This window comes from Pavona decussata, unplaced genomic scaffold (genome assembly GCF_977016875.1).
Source record: "Pavona decussata unplaced genomic scaffold, jaPavDecu1.1 SCAFFOLD_254, whole genome shotgun sequence".
Classification (NCBI taxonomy): Eukaryota; Metazoa; Cnidaria; class Anthozoa; order Scleractinia; family Agariciidae; genus Pavona; species Pavona decussata.
This window is the reverse complement of record NW_028145657.1, coordinates 3954980-3965000: the sequence shown is the minus strand read 5'-3', so window position 1 is coordinate 3965000 and position 10021 is coordinate 3954980.

Sequence of the window (10021 nt, the reverse complement as noted above, 5' to 3'; positions counted from 1 at the left end):
AGTCGAATCTGTTGCTTTATATGAAATGTTTCTAATCAACGACCCCTTTGTCTGCAAGCTGAAGGCATTATTTGAGGGTATCTGCTCTTGGACGAAAGCCGACCAGGGGCTTCATTTCTTCGGTCGTGTTACAATCATCAGCATAAATTATTCAAAACTAAATCTCCGCCGTTTGAGAAAGGACACTGAAGATCAATTTGATGCGAGGAATCGCTGTCGTTTTTTTCGAAAAAAACTTTTTTATATATATATGAAGCGAAGCCAATCTGGGATTTAATTTGTTTTCCTACTTTTTCTCTTGGTTTCGAATTCAAGACTGGTTTGTGTTAACAGTATAGACCTTTTTTATAAATGGCGGCCGATAATTTATTCTTTTGTTTTCATGAAAATTAGCCTTACTAGCCTCGTTAGCAGGTGCAAAATTCAATAGAATTTTTACTCTAATATGAGGTTAGTAGGGCTAATTAACATATATTGAAAGGAATAGTAAATCGGCCGCCATATATGAAAAAACTCTATAAATACTGTATTTATGGGAAAAAACTTCTTCCTTTGAAATGTTAATTCTCTATACAAGATGATTTCAGTGAAAGACCAGGCAGAGTTTGGGGTTAGATTTCTTACGTTTGGGGGTTATTAATTCTTACGTGTGGGGGTTAGTTTTCTTACGTTTGGGGGTTAGTTTTCTTACGTTTAGGGGTTAAGAATTCTTACGTTTGGGGATAAAATTTCTTACGTTTGGGGGTTAGTTTTCTTAACTTTGGGGGTTAGGAATTCTTACGTTTGCGGGTTAAGAGTTCAAACGTTTGGGGGTTAGTTTTCTTACGTTTAAGGGTTAGGAATTCTTACGTTTAGGGGCTAGGAATTCTTACGTTTGGGGGTTAGTTTTCTTACGTTTGGGGGTTAGTTTTCTTACGTTTCAGGGTTAAAAATTCTTACGTTAAGGGGTTAGGAATTCTTACGTTTGGGGGTTAGTTTTCTTACGTTTGAGGGTTAAGATTTCGTACGTTTGTGGGTTAGGAATTCTTACGTTTGGGGGTTAGTTTTCTTACGTTTGGAAGTTACGAATTCTTACGTTTGGCGGTTAGGAATTCTAACGTTTGGAGGTTAGTTTTCTTACGTTTCGGGGTTAGGAATTCTTACGTTTGCGGGTTAAGAGCTCTTACGTTTGGGGGTTAGTTTTCTTACGTTTGAGGGTTAGGAATTCTTACGTTTAGGGGCTAGGAATTCTTACGTTTGGGGGTTAGTTTTCTTACGTTTGGGGGTTAGTTTTCTTACGTTTGAGGGTTAGGAATTCTTACGTTTGGGGGTTACTTTTCTTACGTTTGGAGGTTGAGAATTCTTGGGTTTGGGGGTTAGTTTTGTTACGTTTGGGAGTTAAAAATTCTTACGTTTGGAGGTTAGGCATTCTTACGTTTGAGGGTTAAGAATTTAAGGTTGGGGGTTAGTTTTCATACGTTTAAGGGTTAGGAATTCTTACGTTTAGGGGCTAGGAATTCTTACGTTGGGAGGTTAGTTTACTTACGTTTGGGGGTTAGTTTTCTTACGTTTGGGGGTTCGTTTTCTTACGTTTGAGGGTTAGGAATTCTTACGTTTAACGTTTAAGGATTCTTACCTTCGGGGGTTAGTTTTCTCACGTTTAAGGGTTAGTTTTCTTACCCTTGGAAGTTAGGAATTCTTAGGTTTGGGGCTTAATTTTCTTACGTTTGTGAGTTACGAATTCTTACGTTTGCGGGAAAGGAATTCTAACGTTTTGAGATTAGTTTTCTTACGTTTAGGGGTTAGAAATTCTTACATTTGCGGGTTAAGAGTTCTTACGTTTGGGGGTTAGTTTTCTTACGTTTGGGGGTTAGGAATTCTTAGGTTTGCGGGTTAAGAGCTCTTACCTTTGGGGGTTCGTTTTCTTACGTTTGAGGGTTAAGATTTCTTACATTTAGGGGTTAGGAATTCTTACGTTTGGGGGTTAGTTTTCTTACGTTTGGGGGTTAGTTTTCTTACCTTTGGAGGTTAGGAATTCTTAGGTTTGGGGGTTAGTTTTCTTACGTTTGAAAGTTACGAATTCTTACGTTTGGGGGTTAGGAATTCTAACGTTCGGAGGTTAGTTTTTTTACGTTTGGGGGTTAGGAATTCTTACGTTTGCGGGTTAAGAGCTCTTACGATTATGGGTTAGTTTTCTTACGTTTGAGGGTTAGGAATTCTAACGTTTGGAGGCTAGGAATTCTTACGTTTGGGGGTTAAAAATTCTTACGTTTAGGGGTTAGGAATTCTTACGTTTGGGGGTTAGTTTTCTTACGTTTGGAGGATAGGAATTCTTAGGTTTTGGGGGTTAGTTTTCTTACGTTTGGAAGTTACGAATTCTTACGTTTGGGGGTTAGGAATTCTAACGTTCGGAGGTTAGTTTTTTTACGTTTGGGGGTTAGGAATTCTTATCTTTGCGGGTTAAGAGCTCTTACGATTATGGGTTAGTTTTCTTACGTTTGAGGGTTAGGAATTCTAACGTTTAGAGGCTAGGAATTCTTACGTTTGGGGGTTTGTTTTCTTACGTTTGGGGGCTAGGAATTCTTACGTTTGGGGGTTAGTTTTCTTAGGTTTGAGGATTAGGAATTCTTACGTTTAAGGGCTAGGAATTCTTACGTTTGGTTGTTAGTTTTCATACGTTTAGTGGTTAGTTTTCTTACGTTTAGGGGTTAAGGATTCTCACGTCTGGGGGTTAGTTTTTATACGTTTAAGGGTTAGTTTTCTTACGTTTGGGAGTTACGAATTCTTACGCTTGCGGTTAAGGAATTCTAACGTTTTGAGGTTAGTTTTCTTTCGTTTAGGGGTTAGAAATTCTTACATTTGCGGGTTAAGAGTTCTTACGTTTGGAGGTTAGTTTTCTTACGTTTGGGGGTTAGGAATTCTTAGGTTTGCGGGTTAAGAGCTCTTACCTTTGGGGGTTCGTTTTCTTACGTTTGAGGGTTAAGATTTCTTACATTTAGGGGTTAGGAATTCTTACGTTTGGGAGTTAGTTTTCTTATGTTTGGGGGTTGGTTTTCTTACGTTTGGAGGTTAGGAATTCTTAGGTTTGGGGGTTAGTTTTTTTACGTTTGAAAGTTACGAAATCTTACGTTTGGGGGTTAGGAATTCTAACGTTCAGAGGTTAGTTTTCTTACGTTTGGGGGTTAGGAATTCTTACGTTTGCGAGTTAAGAATTCTTACGTTTAGGGGCTAGGAATTCTTACGTTTGGGGATTAGTTTCCTTACGTTTGGAGGTTTTTTTTCTTACGTTTGGGGGCTAGTTTTCTTACGTTTAAGTGTTACGAATTCTTACGCTTAGGGGTTAGGAATTCTTACGTATGGGGGTTTCTTTTCTTACGTTTGGAGGTTAGGAATTCTTGGGTTTTGGGGTTGGTTTTCTTACGTTTCGGAGTTACAAAATCTTACGTTTGGGGGTTAGGAATTCTAACGTTTGGAGGTTACTTTTCTTACGTTTGGGGGCTAGGAACTCTTCCGTTTGAGGGTTAAGAGTTCTTACGTTTGGTGGTTAGTTTTCATACGTTTGAGGGTTAGGAATTCTTACGTTTAGGGGCTAGGAATTCTTACGTTTGGGGGTTAGTTTTCTCACGTTTGGGAGTTAGTTTTCTTACGTTTTAAGGGGTTAGGAATTGTTACGTTTAGGGGCTAGGAATTCTTACGTTTGGGGGTTAGTGTTCTTACGTTTGGGGGTTACAAACTCTTACGTTTGGGGGTCAGGATTTCTAACGTTTGGAGGTTAGTTTTCTTACGTTTGGGGGTTAGGTATTCTTACGTTTGCGGGTTAAGAGTTCTTACGTTTGGAGGTTAGTTTTCTTACGTTTAGGGGCTAGGAATTCTTACGTTTGGGGGTTAGATTTCTCACGTTTGGGGGTTAGTTTTCTTACGTTTGAGGGTTAGGAATTCTTACGTTTAGGCGTTAAAAATTCTTACGTTTGGGGGTTAGTTTTCTTACGTTTGGAGGTTAGTTTTCTCACGTTTGGAGGCTAGGAATTTTTAGGATTGGCGGTTAGTTTTCTTACGTTTGGGAGTTACGAATTCTTACGTTTGTGGGTTAGGAATTCTAACGTTTGGAGGTTAGTTTTCTTACGTTTGGAGGTTAGGAGTTCTTATGGTCAGGGGTTAGTTTTCCTACGTTTGGGGGTTAGGAATTCTGACGGTTGGGAGTTAGTTTTCTTACGTTTGGGGGTTAGGATTTTTTACGGTCGGGGGTTAGTTTACTTACGTTTGGGGGTTAGGAATTCTTACGTTTGGAGGTTAGTTTTCTTACGTTTACTGGTTAGGAATTCTTACGGTTGGGGATTAGTTTTCTTACGTTTACTGGTTAGGAATTCTTACGGTTGGGGATTAGTTTTCTTACATTTAGTTGTTAGGTATATTACGTTTACTGGTTAGGAGTTCTTACGGTCGGGGGTTAGTTTTCTTACGTTTAGTGGTTACGAATTCTTACGGTCAGGGGTTAGTTTTCTTACGTTTGGGGGTAAAGAGTTCTTACAGTCGGGGGTTAGTTTTCTTACGTTTACTGGTTAGGAATTCTTACGTTTTGGGGTTAGGAATTCTTACGGTCGGGGGTTTGTTTTCTTATGTTTGGGGGTAAAGAGTTCTTACAGTCGGGGGTTAGTTTTCTTACGTTTGGGGGTTAGGAATTCTTACGTTTGCGGGTTAGGAGTTCTTACGGTCGGGGGTTAGTTTCTTTACGTTTGGTGGTTAGGAATTTTTACGTTTGGGGCTTAGTGTTCTTAAGTTTGGGGGTTGCTACTTCTTACGTTCCGGGGGTTAGTTTTATTACGTTTCGAGGTTAGGAATTCTTACGTTTGGGGGTTAGCTTTCTTACGTTTGGAAGTTACAAATTCTTACGTTTTAAAGATAAGAATTCTTACGTTTGGGGGTTAGTTTTCTTACGTTTGGGGGTTAGGAATTCTAACGTTTAGGGGCTAGGTATTCTTACGTTTGAGGGCTAAGAATTCTTACGTTTGGGGGTTAGTTTTCTTACGTTTGAGGGTTAGATATTCTTACGTTTAAGGGCTAGGAATTCTTACGTTTGGTTGTTAGTTTTCATACGTTTAGTGGTTAGTTTTCTTACGTTTAGGGGTTAAGGATTCTTACGTTTGGGGGTTAGTTTTTATACGTTTAAGGGTTAGTTTTCTTACGTTTGGAAATTAGGAATTCTTAGGTTTGGTGGGTAATTTTCTTATGTTTGGGAGTTACGAATATTTACGCTTGCGGTTAAGGAATTCTAACGTTTTGAGGTTAGTTTTCTTTCGTTTAGGGGTTAGAAATTCTTACATTTGCGGGTTAAGAGTTCTTACGTTTGGATGTTAGTTTTCTTACGTTTGGGGGTTAGGAATTCTTAGGTTTGCGGGTTAAGAGCTCTTACCTTTGGGGGTTCGTTTTCTTACCTTTGAGGGTTAAGATTTCTTACATTTAGGGGTTAGGAATTCTTACGTTTCGGGGTTAGTTTTCTTATGTTTGGGGGTTAGTTTTCTTACGTTTGGAGGCTAGGAATTCTTAGGTTTGGGGGTTAGTTCTTTTACGTTTGAAAGTTACGAATTCTTACGTTTGGGGGTAGGAATTCTAACGTTCGGAGGTTAGTTTTTTTACGTTTGGGGGTTAGGAATTCTTACGTTTGCGGGTTAAGATCTCTTACGATTGGGGGTTAGTTTTCTTACGTTTGGAGGTTTTTTTTTTGTTACGTTTGGGGGCTAGTTTTCTTACGTTTAAGTGTTACGAATTCTTACGCTTAGGGGTTAGGAATTCTTACGTATGGGGGTTTCTTTTCTTACGTTTGGAGGTTAGGAATTCTTGGGTATGGGGGTTAGTTTTCTTACGTTTCGGAGTCACAAAATCTTACGTTTGGGGGTTAGGAATTCTAACGTTTGGAGGTTAGTTTTCTTACGTTTGGGGGTTAGGAACTCTTCCGTATGAGGGTTAAGAGTTCTTACGTTTTGTGGTTAGTTTTCATACGTTTGAGGGTTAGGAATTCTTACGTTTAGGGGCTAGGAATTCTTACGTTTGGGGGTTAGATTTCTTACGTTTGGGAGTTAGTTTTCTTACGTTTTAAGGGGTTAGGAATTCTTACGTTTAGGGGCTAGGATTTTATACGTTTGGGGATTAGTTTTCTTACGTTTGGGGTCTACAAATTCTTACGTTTGGGGGTTAGGAATTCTAACGTTCGGAGGTTAGTTTTTTTACGTTTGGGGGTTAGGAATTCTTACGTTTGCGGGTTAAGATCTCTTACGATTGGGGGTTAGTTTTCTTACGTTTGGAGGTTTTTTTTTTTGTTACGTTTGGGGGCTAGTTTTCTTACGTTTAAGTGTTACGAATTCTTACGCTTAGGGGTTAGGAATTCTTACGTATGGGGGTTTCTTTTCTTACGTTTGGAGGTTAGGAATTCTTGGGTATGGGGGTTAGTTTTCTTACGTTTCGGAGTCACAAAATCTTACGTTTGGGGGTTAGGAATTCTAACGTTTGGAGGTTAGTTTTCTTACGTTTGGGGGTTAGGAACTCTTCCGTATGAGGGTTAAGAGTTCTTACGTTTTGTGGTTAGTTTTCATACGTTTGAGGGTTAGGAATTCTTACGTTTAGGGGCTAGGAATTCTTACGTTTGGGGGTAAGATTTCTTACGTTTGGGAGTTAGTTTTCTTACGTTTTAAGGGGTTAGGAATTCTTACGTTTAGGGGCTAGGATTTTATACGTTTGGGGATTAGTTTTCTTACGTTTGGGGTCTACAAATTCTTACGTTTGGGGGTTAGGAATTCTAACGTTTGGAGGTTAGTTTTCTTACGTTTCGGGTTTAGGTATTCTTACGTTTGCGGGTTAAGAGTTCTTACCTTTGGAGGTTAGTTTTCTTACGTTTAGGGGCTAGGAATTCTTACGTTTGGGGGATAGATTTCTTACGTTTGGGGGTCAGTTTTCTTACGTTTAAGGGTTAGTTTTCTTACATTTGGAAGTTAGGAATTCTTAGGTGTAGGGGTTAGTTTTCTTACGTTTGGGAGTAACGAATTCTTACGTTTGCGGGTAAGGAATTCTAACGTTTTTAAGGTTAGTTTTCTTACGTTTAGGGGTTAGAAATTCTTACATTTGCGGGTTAAGAGTTCTTACGTTTGGGGGTTAGTTTTCTTACGTTTGGGGGTTAAGAATTCTTACGTTAGCGGGTTAACAGTTCTTACGTTTGGGGGTTCGTTTTCTTACGTTTTAGGGTTAAGATTTCTTACATTTAGGGGTCAGGAATTCTTACGTTTGGGGGTTAGTTTTCTTACGTTTCGGGGTTAGTTTTGTTACGTTTGGGGGTAAGGAATTGTTACCTTTAGGGGCTAGAAATTCTTACGTTTGGGGGTTATTTTTTTTACGTTTGAGGGCTAGTTTTCTTACGTTCGAGGGTTACGAATTCTTACGCTTAGGGGTTAGCAATTGTTACGTATGGGGGTCGGTTTTCTTACGTTTGGGGGTTAGTTTTCTTACGTTTGGAGGTTAGGAATTCTAGGGTTTGGGGGTTAGTTTTCTTACGTTTGGGAGTTTTAAATTTTCACGTTTGGGGGTTAGGAATTCTAACGTTTGGAGGTTAGTTTTCTTACGTTTGGGGGTTAGGAATTCTTACGGTCGGGAGTTAGTTTTCTTACGTTTGGGGGTTAGGAATTCTTACGTTCGGAGGTTAGTTTTCTTACGTTTACTGGTTAGCAATTCTTACGGTCGAGGGTCAGTTTTTTTACGTTTGGGGGTTAGTTTTCTTACGTTTTAAGGGGTTAGAAATTTGTACGTTTAGGGGCCAGGATTTTTTACGTTTGGGGGTTAGTTTTCTTACGTTTAGGGGTTAGTTTTCTTACGTTTGAGGGTTAGGAATTCTTACGTTTAGGGGTTAGGAATTCTTACGTTTGGGGGTTATTGTTCTTACGTTTGGAGGTTAGGAATTCTTGGGTTTGGGCGTTAGTTCTTTTACGTTTGGGAGTTACAAATTCTTACGTTTGGGGGTAATGAATTCTAACGATTGGAGGTTAGTTCTCTTACGTTTGGGGGTTAGGTATTGTTACGTTTGCGGGTTAAGAATTGTTACATTTGGAGGTTAGTTTTTTTACTTTATAGGGTTAAGATTTCTTACGTTTAGGGGCTAGGAATTCTTACTTTTGGGGGTTAGTTTTCTGACGTTTGGGGGTGAGTTTTCTTACGTTTGGAGGTTAATAATATTTAGGTTTGGGGGTTAGTTTTCTTACGTTTGGGAGCTACGAATTCTTTCGTTTGTGGGTTAGGAATTCTAACGTTTGGAGGTTAGTTTTCTTACGTTTGGGGGTTAGGTATTCTTACGTTTCCCGGTTAAGAGTTATTACGTGTGGGGGTTAGTTATTTTACGTTTGATGGTTAGGAATTCTTACGTTTCAGGTTTAATTTTCTTACGTTTGGAGATTAGGAATTCTTATGGTCAGGGGTTAGTTATCTTACGTTTGGGGGTTAGCAATTCTTACGGTCGGGAGTTAGTTTTCTTACGTTTGGGGGTTAGGAATTCTTACGGTCGGGAGTTAGTTTTCTTACGTTTGGGGGTTAGGAATTCTTATGGTCAGGGGTTAGTTTTCTTACGTTTTGGAGGTTAGGAGTTCTTACGGTCAGGGCTTAGTTTTATTACGTTTGGGGGTTAGGAATTCTTATGGTCAGGGGTAAGTTTTCTTACGTTTTGGAGGTTAGGAGTTCTTACGGTCAGGGCTTAGTTTTATTACGTTTGGGGGTTAGGAATTCTTATGGTCAGGGGTAAGTTTTCTTACGTTTTGGAGGTTAGGAGTTCTTACGGTCAGGGCTTAGTTTTATTACGTTTGGAAGTTACGAATTCTTCCGTTTGAAGGTTAAGAATTCTAACGTTTGGGGGTTAGTTTTCTTACGTTTGAGGGTTAAGATTTTTTACGTTTAGGGGCTAGGAATTCTTACGTTTGGGGGTTAGTTTTCTTACATTTGGGGGTTAGCTTTCTTACGTTTGGAAGTTACGAATTCTTCCGTTTGAGGGTTAAGAATTCTAACGTTTGGGGGTTAGTTTTCTTACGTTTGAGGGTTAAGAATTTTTACGTTTAGGGGCTAGGAATTCTTACGTTTGGGGGTTAGTTTTCTTACGTTTGTGGGTTAGTTTTCTTACGTTTGAGGGTTAGGGGGTCTTACGTTTAGGCGTTAAAAAGTTTTACGTTTTGGGGGTTAGTTTTCTTACGTTTAAAGGTTAGGAATTCTTAGGTTTGGGGGTTAGTTTTCTTACGTTTGGAGGTTAGGAATTCTTACGGTCAGGGGTAAGTTTTCTTACGTTTGAAGGTTAGGAATTCTTACGGTCAGGGGTAAGTTTTCTTACGTTTGGGGGTTAGGAATTCTTACGGTCCGGGGTAAGTTTTCTTACGTTTGGGGGTTAGGAATTCTTACGGTCGGGAGTTAGTTTTCTTACGTTTGGGGGTTAGGAATTCTTATGGTCAGGGGTTAGTTTTCTTACGTTTGGGGGTTAGGAATTCTTACGGTCAGGGGTAAGTTTTCTTACGTTTGAAGGTTAGGAATTCTTACGGTCAGGGGTAAGTTTTCTTACGTTTGGGGGTTAGGAATTCTTACGGTCGGGAGTTAGTTTTCTTACGTTTGGGGGTTAGAAATTCTTACGGTCAGGGGTAAGTTTTCTTACGTTTGGATGTTAGGAATTCTTACTGTCAGGGGTTAGTTTTCTTACGTTTGGGGGTTAGGAATTCTTACGTTCGGAGGTTAGTTTTCTTACGTTCGGAGGTTAGTTTTCTTACGTTTACTGGTTAGCAATTCTTACGGTCGAGGGTTAGTTTTCTTACGTTTGGAGGTTAGAAGTTCTTACGGTCAGGGGTAAGTTTTCTTACGTTTGGGGGTTAGGAATTCTTACGGTCGGGAGTTAGTTTTCTTACGTTTGGGGGTTAGGAATTCTTACGGTCGGGGCTTAGTTTTCTTACGTTTGGAGGTTAGGATTTCTTACGGTCAGGGCTTAGTTTTCTTACGTTTGGAGGTTAGGAATTCTTACGGTCGGGAGTTAGTTTTC